The sequence below is a fragment of the Dama dama genome, chromosome 14, assembly GCF_033118175.1.
Source record: "Dama dama isolate Ldn47 chromosome 14, ASM3311817v1, whole genome shotgun sequence".
In the NCBI taxonomy this organism is placed as follows: Eukaryota; Metazoa; Chordata; class Mammalia; order Artiodactyla; family Cervidae; genus Dama; species Dama dama.
In genome coordinates, this window is record NC_083694.1 from 20,405,556 (window position 1) to 20,420,637 (window position 15,082).

Consider the following 15,082-nt stretch of genomic DNA (forward strand, 5'->3'; position numbering starts at 1 on the left):
ATTCCCTTGTCTTGTGCATAAGGGAATTTTCCTGTGAGGGGCTCCAAGCACTTTCAGAAATGCTTGGATAGCAATTAAATGGTTTCCAGGCCTTGGGGGTCTTTATTTCTAACTCAGTTCAACAGCATATCTTGGGATGTTTATTGTACTCTGGAAAGTAACTCTGTCAAAGGCAAAGGGATAGAGGATCCCTGTCCTGTCTTCCATTTTCTTCAGAAATGGTATCATGAAGGAGCTGTCAGCTCTGGGAACTGTCAAACTTGATTTCTGCCATCTGCAGAACTGAGGTGGGAAGATTTTTACAATCATTCTTTCTGATCAGTGAGGAAATTCTGTAAGAACATAAAGTTATTATAGCTCTTCTGTTTTCTCTTCAGCTCTGAATACAAAGTACAGAAGTGTGTAGAAATTAAAGTAGAATCTTCAGGGTTTCTTCCTTCAAGGTACTTACCATGAGTTGGGTAAAACTGTAAATATTCAACAAGGATGGGTATATTAGCAGATATAGTCTTCTAGAAGAAAAACAAAAGTGACAATATGTGTAAATATCTTTAAACTGCTTACGTATTGACCCACTGGAATTTATCCTAAGATGACAATTAAAGAGAAGCTCAAAGTTTCATGTGCAAACGTGATCCTCTCAGTATCATTTAAGATAGTAGTATTTAAACAAAAATACAACAGCCTGCAAACTATTTAATAAAAGATTACTATGAAATAATGTTTTTCTTTTCTAAGACTTTTCTGATACAGAAAAAATGTTCTAGGGGTATTTTAAATCAAAATTAGTTGTAAAACAGTATGTTTATTAAATCCAAGTATTTTTAAAATGTGAATAAAAATGAAAATAACCAAAACTATATGAATTAAAGTGTTAATAGCAATTTTCCTTGAGTGCTAAAAATGCAGATGTTCTGGCTTATATTTTGAAATTTTCTATACTTTATAAATGTTTATAAAAAGGAATAATTGGGGAAAACATAATTATTTCAAGCATTACTTTTCTGGATTTATACACACCATTTTATTTCTCAAAATGATGAAATATATAAATGATTAGTATTTTCCTTTTTATGATCATGAGTTATGAGGAAATAATTGTAAAATTTAACTCTTTCAAAAAAAAAAATGCCTTTACTTCTTAGTACAAAATTGCAACCTGACTTTAACAGTTTCTGCTATTTTCATTTAGGGAAGATAAAAGACTATAATTACATCCCAAACTATATGAAAAGACCACATTTTAGTGTTTAAGTAAGTTATTCCCAGGTGTGGTTGTGTGGTGCCCCAACCTGTTATTTCCAATGAATATTTCTGATATTATTTCATATTTCTCAAGGAATTATCAAAATCTGTGAACCATCTTTTGCCTCACCCACTCTTTAATCTTTTGTATGTAACCTGATGAAAGTTCTCCTTGATGCCTCTTTTTAAAATGGAATGGTTATCTTGTGCAATTTTTAAAACATTCAAACTACATTTTAAATTTTAAGTTATTTTTAATTGCAAAAGCAGTTTCTGATCAGTGTGGGAAAGTTAGAAAATACAGGTAAACCAAAAGAGGAAAAATCATAATCCAATAGTCCAGACAAGATCACTCTAAATCCCATGGTATATGTTTTCTCAGGTCTGGCCTTTTCACATGCATAGATTTACACACACATGTAACACAAATACACATTTTTTGTGAAAATAGGATTAAATTATACATACATTTTTGTTGTTCAGTCTTTTCACCTAACAATATATGGTGAACATTGTCCCAAGTCAATAAAATTGCATCTATAATATTATTTTGAAGTATAAAACATACTGAATTGTATAATGTTTCTCATTCAATTAATCATGTAATGATAAAAGTTTAAATTGTTTCCAATAGTTACCATCATGAACAGCATTGCAATGGACACCTTTGTTGTTTAAATTAAAATAAGCCATCTGGATTAAGCTATAGTAATTTTATAGCTGTTGGAGTTACAGTCCTGAAGCTACAAAATTACCAAAGACTATTAACATTTCTTTCCTTTATATGTGATGTACATTTTAAATCAGAGTTTCCTAAATTTAAGAAATGTGTGAATCTCTTTTAAAGGAAAATATTTTTGAAGACTCTAATTTGAATGTAAATGTTTTAATCAAGTGCTTCTTTAAGACACACACACACACACAAAAGACATACAAACATAGGGACAAAAAATAGGTATAAACTACTAATAGGTATAGGTATATACATAATCTAATCAAACAAATTTTGTAAAGATAAAATTTTAGGACTGATACAGTTCGAATGAATGATAATTTATTACACCATATAATGCTGCTTTTGCTGAAATTAAATACCATGGTGCAGGTTACCCTCTATTAAGCACACCTGGAAGACTGTGGGTGTCCTGGGATGGTTCTGTTCTCCCTGTCCTTTCTCAACTTAAATAGATCACTTAGCCTTTGTTTGCTAGTGACTATCATTTGAGGGCTTATTGCCACTCATTTCCCCCACCTCCACTAACTCAACAATAAAATAGTCCTGTTTGGCTTAAGGACCATGAAAATCCTAGACATAAACACGAATACAGACACTAAATTCACAAGGAGATTAGACAATGTAGACACTGAATTCACAAACAGGCCAGATAATCCAGGATATAGTATTTTTTAGGATGGCACTCAAATGAAAAAGTAAAATGTTTATGTTTTTTTTAATAGAAAATTCCCCAAGTTCCAAGAATCCTCTAGGGACAAAAGAGAAGAAACGGGTATCACTGTGTCAAAGCAGGTTTCCTCCATATTCTTGGGTGGAGGAGGAACGCTTGATTTTTGTCAAGGAGAAGGGACAGACCTAGACCACCAGGGAGGCTTAGGGAAAGAGTCAGACACGACTGAGCGACTGAACTGAACTGTGAACTTGAACGGGGGAGGCGTAACATACATGAGGCCTTCCCTGGTGGCTCTGATGGGGAAGAATCTGCACGCAATGCAGGCGACCTGGGTTCAGTCCCTGGGTTGGGACTGACTACCCACTCCAGTATTCTCAGGGCTTTCCTGGTGGCTCAGACTCTGGAGAAGGGAATAGCTACTCCAGTATTCTTGCTTGGATGAGTCTATGGAGAGAGGAGCCTGGTGGGCCCCAATCCATGGGGTCACAAAGAGTCGGATGCAACTGAGCGACTAACACTTTCACTTTCAACATACATCTAGGCTCCTTCAAGGGCTTGACTACATTCTGGAGGCAGAGTGTCCAGGTGTTTACCTGAACAACAGGATTTGGAGACAATCAGAATGAGGATAGAACGGTAGATTCTGGGTCTTTTGATTTTGTAGTCTGGAGTACAACCCTCTTAATCCAGTTCTCTGAAACTACAAAAATACCTTTCAGGTTTGCAGTGAGAATCAAATGAAGTTTTAAGTGTAAAGAAACTGTCATATAGTATAAAGTCCAAACTCTTTGCTGTGCCCTGTGAGTCACTTCTCTCTGATACCATCTCCTCCCGTGTTTTCATAATTTATGCTGGAACTTATCAACTCTCTGAATAGTCCAAACTCCTTTCTGTCTTAAGAACTTTACAAGGACTGCTCCTTTACACCAGAATTCAAAGGATGTACTCCAGTATCTCACCAGCCTCTGCTCGGACATCACTCTTGCCTCAAATAGTCCCCTTCTCTTACTGAACGAGTCCTTCCCATCTAAACTTTGCTTTATTTTTTTCCCATAGAAGTTATTATTCCCTGAAATTATATTATGTATCTTCCTATTTGTCCATCTCCCTGTTGGTTGCATGTAAATATCTTGACAATAGAAACTTTGTTTTGTTTCTACCATATTCCCAGCCACAACTGTGTTTTCTGGAAGCAAGCACTGGACACTTTTTACTACTTATGAAGTAAGACTTGGCATCTTTTAGGAAATGGGGAACTACTATTTTGGTCTATAGAGCCAGAAAATATCAATCTTCCATGCAATTATAAGACAAATTAAAGTCAACTACTAAACTCCTCTCACATGCTTAGTTCTGTGATAAGAGCCTTGAAGAATTGAGAATGAAATGTATGTCAAGGAACTCAAGCATGGAACATTGGAGATATTAGGCATATAAGACTGATATCACTATATGGAAGATCCAAGGATTTTTCACTTAAAGTATACTAATAAAATGAATATAAATAACAGGTAGAAAGAAGAAAATTGTAAAACAACAAAACACAACCATAACGACAGTTCGATGTTTTACCTTTTGTAGGTACTTAAGTCTGTAAGAATAAGATAGCTTTACAAAATGATGCCCCAATTCAGTGACTTAAGTCAGCAATAGTTTAATGAGGGACTCTGTTTCATATAGTCATTCAAGGACAAAGTTTCACTAAATCTTGAGGCTCTGTCTTCTTCTATACTATTGCATTCTTCTCCATTTAGCCAATGAGTGAGAAAAAATAAAAAGCGAAGACTGCATGATTTACATGAACCAGGCTTAGAACTGTTATATATTACTTCAACTCAAATTCTATTGCTGGAACCCAGTCATGTGGCCAAAGTTAAGGCTAGGCCTGGGAGTAGTCTAGCTGTGTGACTAAAAAGAGAATTAACATAGATCTGGTGAGCAGTACAATCTCTACCACAGCATTAAATAATAGTTGTCATGCTATTTAATATTATGTAACTGATAGCTTTAAATCTGGAGATACATTTTGCCTGAGAGAGGTTCCTGTCATAGCAGGAATGAATGTATCAAATCATCAGATTATTTCCATAATAAGCTAAAGAACATGCAGTGAAATTGCTTCAGTTTAATCATGACTCAGGTCTAATAATGGAAGGCATTACCATGCTGTATGCTTCTTTACTGATTCATTTTTGTGATCAGTTCAGCCATCTGTGATGCTGAAGAACAAATTGTTATTATAACTCCTGCAGTGACAGTCCATTATGGCTGGTGACAGTCTTATAGGTTGACCTATGAGGTGGCACTAGTGGTGAAGAACCCACCTGCCAATGCAGGAGACATAAAAGAGGTGGGTTAGATTCCTGGGTTGGGAAGATCCCATGGAGGAGGAAATGGCAACCCACTCCAGTATTCTTGCCTGAAGAATTCCATGGACAGAGGAGCCTGGTGAGCTACAGTCCATAGGGTTGCAAAGAGTCGGACACAACTGAAGCGACTTAGCATAAATCCTACCTTGTGCATACATTTTTTCACTCATAACAGAGTTCAGATGGACTCCATTTCCAGGAAACTTGTTCAAAATGTTCATGTGCAATTTATTTTCCAAACCTTTGTATATCTCATGATATTCTTCTATTGCTTTCACATATAAGGACTAATTGGCTGTGAATGAAATGCAAATTTCTGCCTTAAAAATTGTCAGTATGGCAGGAAATTGAAAAGTCAGATTGAGTTTTTGTTTTTTCATGTTATCTTACATTTTCCCCAAATAACATGCAAATTCTTGTTTTAATTAGTTTTGCCAAGAATGCACTGAGGCCTTCGAATTTCATAAATAAACAATTTTTAGCTTCACAAAATTTTCTTTAATTATGTTATTTCTTCTGTTCCAATTATTTTGATTTCTTGTCCTGGAAAACCCATAATCCTCACATTAGATGCCTGCTATTCTCTTTTCATTACTTTCATCTATTTTTCCTTTTCCTTTGTATTCTTAGAAAGCTTCTTAGGTTAATTGGATCCCTATTTTCATGGAATGATAGAAAATGAAGACAAGAAGATATTACACTAAAAGTATAACTTGATGTGAATTATGATAGAACTCTACATATTATTTTTGAACCAGAACTGCAAGTGTGTTTCATTCTTCTGGAAATGTAAGTCTGGGAAGACTTCAGAGAGGAGACACATGTGCAGAGACCTGCACATGGATGAATAAATTTTCATCAGGTGAACAAAGCAGCAAAGGTCATTTCAAGCAGAAGAAAGAACATATTTAAGGGCATCATGTGTCATTGCATAATGTAATGTCTCTAGGGGCCAGGGGCAGAGGTTCACTGGGATGAAAGCATATGGTCTGTGGAGGGGGCAGTGGGGAAGGAAGCTAGAATGTGGCATGAGGTGAGACTGTGTGGTGTGATGTGGTGTGATGAGGATGGAGAAAGGCAATGGGCGAAAGCAATCAAGGGGAGAAGGAAGACTCTAGCATTCTAGCTCAGAAGACTGGGTAGATCTTTTCTACGTTAATTAAGAGAAATAAAGACAGAAGATCATATTTTCTGGAAGATAGCTGGTTCAGTTTAAAAATATCAAATGCATAAGACATGGGGGTCACAACTGTCAGTATGCACCTAGAACTATGAGCACTGAACTGAGAAGAGAGATGAGGGCAGGGGATGGAAATTTAAAGTGGGTATGCGGTTGTTATATGTCTGTTTAAGATTATCCACAGTAAGTACTTAAGGTCTTCCCAGGTAGCTTGGTGGTAAATGAGGAGGTAAATGCATTCCTCCAAGGCAGGAGACCTGGGTTTGATCCCTGGGTTGGGAAGATTCCCTGGAGGAGGGCAAGGCAACCAGCTCTAGTATTCTCGCCAGGAAAATCCTGTGAGCAGAGGAGCCTGGTGGGCTGCAGTCCTTGAGGTCACAGAGTTGGACATGGCTGAGCGACTGAGCACAGCAGAGCAGCCAGGACTTAAAGTTAGAAAGGAACCAGTGTTGTACAACTTAGGGAAGTCTTTAATTCACAGAAGTCAGTAACAAGAGGATGTCAGGAAGGAGAAAGTGGTCAATGGCACGAGGACCTCAGAGTGATCGAGCAAGAGGAAGAATGGAAAATGTCATTTTCCCAACTTGCAGTAAGAGGCAGTTGAGACCAGGATGACAGCAGCTAGACCATCAATAACTTCTGATCCCTGCAAAAGGCAGAATGCTTTAAGCAGAGCAGTGGAGGGGAGATGAGGAAAAGAAGGCAATGAAGCTCTTCTCTAGTAATAAGGAACAACTGTGACAACTTTCCTGATATATCATGTCACACTCCAAACATTTACCAGTTTTCCTGCAGCAGAGTGTTTGCATAACACTTTCACTTTCTGTTGATGAACCACAGTGCTTCCCACAAGGGAACGAAGCTGCCAATTTCCCCAGATCCATCTATACATACAAACTCCTGCCTGGATATACCATGTTATACACAGAATTACAATTACAGTAGAGAAGCACAGTGGTATGGTTCAAATGAAGGGCCTCAAGTTTTAGAAATACGCTGATAGAGACTATTTACAAACCACTTTTTATATGAATAGACTAACACTGTAGCAGGCTCAGAATCCCCCCCAGGATCTCAGCTCCCATAGACCATGCTCTCATTCTGTTCCACATTTCCACTTTTCACTCTCATCTGTTTGTCCTTCTTCAGTCTTCTGACCTGACTCTGATGCATTTGTTCCAGCACTCAACACGGAGCTCTGAGTCCCTTAAGAGCTCTCCATTCACCAGAGATGCAGAGGTACCAATCTGAATCAAGCTACAAACTTTTCCCCCAGCCTCCTCTTCCTATTAGCTACCCATCCTCCAGTAGAGCCCATAGAAATTTTTCATGCTTGTTGTTTTAAAGGATGTGCATGTGTGCTAAGATGCTTCAGTCATATCCAACTCTGTGCGACCCTATGGACCACAGCCCACCAGGCTCCTCTGTCCATAAGATTCCCCAGGCAAGAATACTGGAGTTGGTTGCCATGTCCTCCTCCAGGAAGTCTCCCTCACCCAGGAATCAAACCCACGTCTCTTATGTCTACTGCATTGACAGGTTCTTTTGGACTAGCGCCATCTGGGAACCCCTGTTTAAGAACTTACTCTATTAATTTTAGTTGTCAAGGCATCACAGTCTCAAGTATAAAAATGATCTCCTCTTACCCTGTGCATGTCCCTTCCACCTCCCAGGAATTATAACCTATGGCTCAGGTAAACTGCTCTGTTGATGAAAGATGAACGATAAAAGATATTTATCTCCACCAATCTTACCTGTTTACTTATTATATATCTTTTAAATCTTAACTACAATGTAATACTGTTCGTAGAGAAGGCTGGAAAATTCCAAAAAAAAAAAAAAAACATAATGAGGAAACAATTCTACAGCAATTCTACAAAGCAGAAAAAAATATAAATTAGTGTAGAGCTTTCAAATTTGGCTTTTGATCTGCAAATAGGCCATGACCATCCTGGCCTCTGTCTTCTACTCTGCACATCTGCCACAGCTCCTGGCCCCTGGATGCTTTGACTACATCTGTCACAGTCACCAGTTGTTTCATGTGTGTGGGATCCTGGCCACACACGTGCAGATGGAAGCTATCATTCTGGACAAGACTCTGAGGAAGGAATGGCTCCTGGCCCATTCCGGGCCCCCATTGTTCTCTCAGATAGCCGGAGCCATACTGCTGTGCCTCGTCTTCAACCTCAACAATGTAATTTATTTCTCAGCTGCTCTGAATCTGATTCCTGAGCCAGAATTACATAAAAAGGAACATGATTCAGACCATAAGCTTCTCATGCCAAACGTCAACATTAAGCTACAGCATCTTAACCACCCTAAGCCCATGGCATGGTACCAGTTTAACAATGGCCTAAAATATTTATAATGGTTGCTGTCTTGGCATTTTTGAGTGGGTTCATGTCAATAAGGTATTTAACTGGGGTCATTATGCATTGGTCCCATATGTGTGATTTTAAAAGGAGAACATGGGTTCAAGTAAGTCCTCATTTAATTTATTTAAAGTGAATTTTCCAGTTCTGTTTAAACAGTTGCATTAGGCATACCACCCTTATAGCTTTACTATTAAATAGTTGACTTAAGCTTTATTGGGGCTTCCCAGGTAGCTCTGTGGTAAAGAATCTGCCTGCCAATGCAGGCGATGAAGGAGACACAGGTTCAATCCTTGAGTCTGGAAGATCTCCTGGAGGAGAAAATGGCAACCCACTCCAGTTTTCTTGCCTGGAAAATCCCATGGACAGAGGAGCCTGATGGGCTACAGTCCATGGGGTCACAAAGAGTCAGACATGACTGGTGACTGAGCACACATGCTTCAAATATTGCACACAGAGAAAAATGCACATATACACAGATGAATTCTACCAAACCTTTAAAGAATAGTTAATATCTATCTCTAAGCTATTCCAAAAATTGCAGAGGAAAGAACACTTCCAAACTCATTATCTGACACCAGTATCACACTGATACCAACACCAGACAAAGATATCACAAAATAAAAAAAAGAAAGAATATTACAGGCCAATATCACTTATGAGTACAAATGTGAAAATCCACCAAAAATACTAGCCAAATGAATCCAACAATACATTAAAAGGGCCATAAATCATGATCAAATTGGATTTATCCCAGGAATTTTTCAATATCTGAAAACTGGATATATTTTTGGATTATAAAATTGGATATATTTTTGGATCATATAATTGATATACTTTTAGATTATATAATTGGATATATTTTTGAATTATATAATTGGGTATAAAATTTTGGATATATTTTTCAATGTATCCAAAAATATCCAAAAAAAATTTGAGATTTTTCAATATCTTAAAATCAATGTGATAGACCACATTAACAAATTGAAGAATAAAAGCCATATGATCATCTTGATGCTGAGAAAGGTTTTAATAAAATTCCAATATCCACTTTTAGTCAGCTTTTTGAAATTTAAAAGAGTATGCATGGATCAAGCACCAACTACACAAAGTTATACGTTGAAAGCAAAACTTTTTCTCCTGTCCCAAATCCCCAGTCCTGTTTCCCAGAGGCAATCACTTTTGCAATTTGTTCTTTACCCTTCCAAAATATATACACTTTCAAATAAGCTTAATATCTGTTATACTATACATGCAAAACATCCCTGCCTTTTCACTTAGATCTTATATATTTTCAGAGAAAATGGCTTTTTAGATTACTTTTATTCATTGCATATTATGTATTTATTCACCCAATACATATTTATTATCTATTATGAACAGGTACTTTTTTGCATTTGTGATATGGTACTGAACAAGACAGAAAAAATTCCTGCCTCTCACAGAAATCTCTATTGTAGATTTTACATTTTTTTCCAACTTTCCACACTGTAACCATGAATCTTTGGGTGTTTATCATTATTTTCTTAGGATATATTCCTAGAAATGCTTTTATTATATAAATGGTATAAACATATTTAAACTTTTTGACAATAATGCCAAAATATCTCCCAAAAGACTTGTAAAATTTATATTATACATCACAAATGTACAATCACGACTACTTCAATATTCCCTGACAAACAGGATCTCTTTCAATTAAGACAAAATTCACCTTAAACAAAGATAGGAAAATAAAAGTACACAAGTTATTTCAGATACGTAACCAAACCACAAACAAACAAACAAAAACCTCTTAGTTTTCAGCCTAGGTACATTTGTATTCAATGTGAGAAATTTAAACCTACTCCTCATTTGAAACAATCTCAATCATTATTTGTAAAGATTATCCCTAAAAACTTCAGATACTCCTTCAAAACAAAGACTTCATTAAAAAATAACACAAATAAAATAATAGTGAGAAGAAGGGAACAGAATATCTTGGCCAAAATTTAGTCATTCTCATATTTTGGGAAAACTGGAAGCCTGGCTGCCTCCTACAAGTAGTGATTCATTAATACTAATTGGTGCTTTTTTCCAGGCAAGGGAGAAAACTGTTTCAGATCCTAATCACTCCTCATTATAAGAACAGCAGGCTGTATTTAATCTGCAGCTCAACTTTTCAGTTACAGAATCAATTGACCTATAATTAAAAGACATTTACGTCTTAGGGGAAAGAAAAACAATTCCTAATGACAAACAGACAGCAGTGATTTAAAACCCTGCCTCCCTTGCCTGGGTCTGCCCACCTCTGCAATCCTGCTGTCAACTTGACTCAATTTTGTTCAGGGGAAATGGAAAAACTATTCCTTCTCCACTCTAAAACTAAAGTCTAAGAATTAGCGTGTGGCATTCAGAATGACATGGATAGCCAATTATGTTATACTGGAATTATACTTTTTATATTTAATATGTTTCTTTCTCTTAAATATAAAAGTCATGGGCTTCCCTTGCAGCTCAGACAGTAAAGAATCTGCCTGAAATGCAAGAGACCTGGGTTTGATCTCTGGATAGGGAAGATCCCCTGGAGAGGGGAATGGCTACCCAGTTCCCCTCTTGTCCAATTGGTGTGTGTATATATATAGATATATATATATATATTCACTCTTTTTTAGATTCTTGTCCCACATAGGCCAGTACAGTGTGTTGAGTAGAGTTCCTTGTGCGATATAGTAGTGTTTATGTCTCAATCTCAATCTCCCAATTTATCCCTCCCCTCCCTCATTCTCTGGGCTTCCCTGGTAGCTCAGCTGGTAAAGAATCCACCTGCAATGCAGGAGACCCCGGTTCAATCCCTAGTATGGGAAGATGCCCTGAAGAGGGGAACAGCTACCCACTCCAGTATTTTAGCTTGGAGAATTCCATGAACTGAGGACACTGGCAGGCTACAGTCCATGGGGTCACAAAGAGTAGGACACAACTGAGCGACTTTCACTTTAACTTTCTTTCCCTTAATCTCTGGCAACCAAAAGTTTGTTTTCTACATCCGTGATTCTATTTCTTTTTCGTAAATAAATTCATTTGTACCCTTTTTTTTTTTTAGATTCCACATATAAGCAATATCATATGATATTCTTCTCTCTCTGTCTGACTTACTTGACTTAGTATGACAATCTCTCAGTCCATCCATGTTTCTGCAAATGACATTATTTTGTTCTTTTTTGTAACTGAGTAACATTCCATTATATACATAGATATATATATGTACCACAGCTTCTTTATCCATTCCTCTATTGATGGACATTCAGGTTGCTTCCATGTCCTGGCAAATAGTGTTGTAATGGACACTGTAGGGCATGTATCAAAAATCTCACTTTAAATACCTCTATGATATTTTCTTACATGTTATTATCGCTGTTCAGTGGCTCAGTTCACTTCAGTTCAGTCGCTCAGCCGTGTCCAACTCTTTGTGACTCCATGACCTGCAGCACGCCAAGCTTCCCTGTCCTTCACCATCTCCCAGAGTTTGTTCAAACTCATGTTCATGAAGTTGGTGATGCCATCCAACCATCTCATCCTCTGTCATCCCCTTCTCCTCCTGTCTTCAGTCTTTTCCAGCATCAGGGTCTTTTCTAATGAGTCAGTTCTTCGCATCAGGTGGCCAAAGTATCAGAACTTCAGCTTTTGCATCAGTTCTTCCAATGAATATTGAGGATTGATTTCCTTTAGGATTGACTAGCTTCATCTCCTTGCAGTCCAAGGGACTCTCAAGAGTCTTCTCCAACACCACAGTTCAAAAGCATCAGTTCTTTGATGCTCACACTTCTTTATGGTCCAATTCTCACATTCATACATGACACTGGAAAAATGACATCTTTGACTAGATGGACCTTGGTCAGCAAAATAATGTCTCTACTTTTTAATACACTGTCTAGGTTTGTCCTTGCTTTTCTTCCAAGGATTAAGCATCTTTTAATGTCATGGCTACAGTCACCTCTGCAGTGATTTTGGAACCCCCCAAAATAAAGTCTCTTACTGTTTCTATTGTTTCCCTATCTATTTTCCATGAAATGGTGGGACTGGATCCCATGATCTTAGTTTTCTGAATGTTGAGTTTTAAGCCAAATTTTTCACTCTCCTCGTTCACTTTCATCAAGAGGTTCTTTAGTTCTTTGCTTTCTGCCATAAGGGTGGTGTCATCTGCATATCTGAGATTATTGATATATCTCCCAGCAATCTTGTTTCCAGCTTGTGCTTCATCCAGCCCAGCATTTTGCATGATGTACTCTGCATACAAGTTAAATAAACAGAGTGACAATATATAGCCTTGATGTACTCCTTTCTCAATTTTTAACCAAACCATTGTTCCATGTCTGGTTTTAACCGTTGCTTCTTGGTCCGCATACAGGTTTCGCAGGAGGCAGGTAAAGTGGTCTGGTATTCCCATCTCTTTGAGAATCTTCCCCAGTTTGTTGTGATCACACAATCAAAGGCTTCAGCATAGTCAATGAAGCAGAAGTAGATATTTTTCTGCAATTCTCTTGCTTTTTCTATGATCCAAAAGATATTGGCAATTTATTTGATCTCTGATTCCTTTGCCTTTTCTAAATCTAGCTTGATTTCTTATATGGAATCACTATATTGAATTTATTATTATTATTATTATTATTATTGGGCATTTAAATAGTTTCCAGTTTTTCATTATAAATAGTACTGTTGTGAACTCTATTTTTTTAATCTCATTATTTCTAAGGAGACGTTGAGATTTTGAAATACTCAGGCAAAAGGATTGAACGTCTATAAAGCTTCTTGATGCATAGACCCCACGTGGCTCTCAATGGCTATAGGGTGACCTCCTCCCAGTGGTCTCTGGTTACCCACACACTTGCCAACACTGGGTGCTTTCATATTTTTTTTTAATGTATTTATCAGACATGTGGAAAAAAATGAATCTAATGTTAATTCAACTGAAAATTCTTTTATTAAAGAAGCTGAACATTTTAAATTATGTTACAGTCCATTTCTGTCACTTATTTAATGACTCTTCCACTCTTGTTTTTTTTTTTTTTTTTTGGTTCATTTTCCTTTGGCGGTATTAAGTTTTACCTTTATTGATTGATAAATGAAATTTTTTTTTTACCAAACATGTCTCCAGGTTTTAATTGAACATTATAAATATCTATTTCAGTGCTTCTTGGTCTTTAGACTTTGATTTTGGTCTTTCTGAGGTACTGAGTTTTACATTTTCAAGGAGTTAAATTTTTCTATTTTTCCTTCATGTTTGTATGTGTGTGCTTAGTCGCTCAGTTGTGTCCAACTCTTTGCAACCCCATTGACTGTAGCCTGCCAGGTTCCTCTGTCCATGGGATTTTCCAGGCGAAAATACTGAAGTGGGCTGCCATTTCCTCCCCCAGGGGTTTATCTTGACCCAGAGATGGAAACTACCTCTCTTGTGTCTCCTATATTGGCAGGTGTGCCAACCTGGGAATCCCCTAATTTCTTCGTATTTCTTTTTTTCTTTACCACTGCACCATCTGGGAAGCCCCTAGTTTTCTTCATAGTTTTCATGTTTAACATTTAGATGGTCTTTTTCATCAAACTTTTTAAACTGCTGGTCAAAAATAATCAATACAATAAATCAGTACCATGCTGATTTGTATCTCATGTAACAAGTACGACAAAAAAGAAATTCTCCTTTTAATACAAACAAGAAAGGAAGTGTACTTTTTTGGTTAGTAGTGGATACTTGCCAAGACTAACCCAAAATTTCTCTGATCAGGTTAGTATCTTCATGATATGTACCAGTATGGCAACCAATTTGAGTAAACTAGAACAATTACGAAAAGTGAATTTCTTTGTAGAATTTCTCTTTTGAGAGTTTTTATAATAAAGAAAGCTAGGAACTTCCCTGGTGGTCCAGTGGCTAAGACTCTGTGTTCCCAATACAGGGGGTTTGGGTTCCATCCCTGGTCAGGGAGCTAGATCCCACATGCTGCAACTAAGATTCTGCATGCCATCGAAGATCCTGCATGTTGCAACTAAGACCCGGCACAGCCAAATAAATAAATATAAAAAAGAAAGCTAGTGACAAGTTTTTCTAATAATGCTAGGGATGAAGTTGATAAACATATGACTTAGATCATGAGTGAAAGAATGGTCTAGATTAAAAACAAAAGTCCACTTGTGCATATTACAGAATTACAGTACGTTTATGGAATGAATGTTCACTGTAAAGTACTCTGAGGCTTAGCAAGAGCTCCGTGGTCAAAAAGACTGACTGACTGACTTGCAAAGTCTGTCCTGGGGGTATGAGGTAAGAGAGCCAGATGTGTGTGAAATGGACACCCCCTTTATTAGTTCCTCTGAGGGTCCATTCTATTTCTATAGCTTTATACAGAAATCTGTTCTATTTTGTTTTCTTTCTAATGAACACATGCTTTAACAAATCCTGGCCTAAAAACAAACAAAAGTTTCTCGTTGAAGTACAGTCCTCTCCTACCAGCACTGGAGTACTCAAAATGTGCTTTT

General features: G+C 37.2%; 1 long non-coding RNA gene across 1 annotated transcript in view; it reads right to left on the bottom strand.

The window, feature by feature from the left end:
- Positions 1 to 462: 462 nt before the first annotated feature.
- LOC133069577 (uncharacterized) overlaps positions 463 to 15,082 on the bottom strand; it is a 161,268-nt gene continuing 146,648 nt past the window's right edge. The window contains exon 3 of the long non-coding RNA XR_009695903.1: positions 463 to 512. This is a non-coding gene — a long non-coding RNA (uncharacterized LOC133069577). The remainder of the gene's footprint in view (positions 513 to 15,082) is intronic.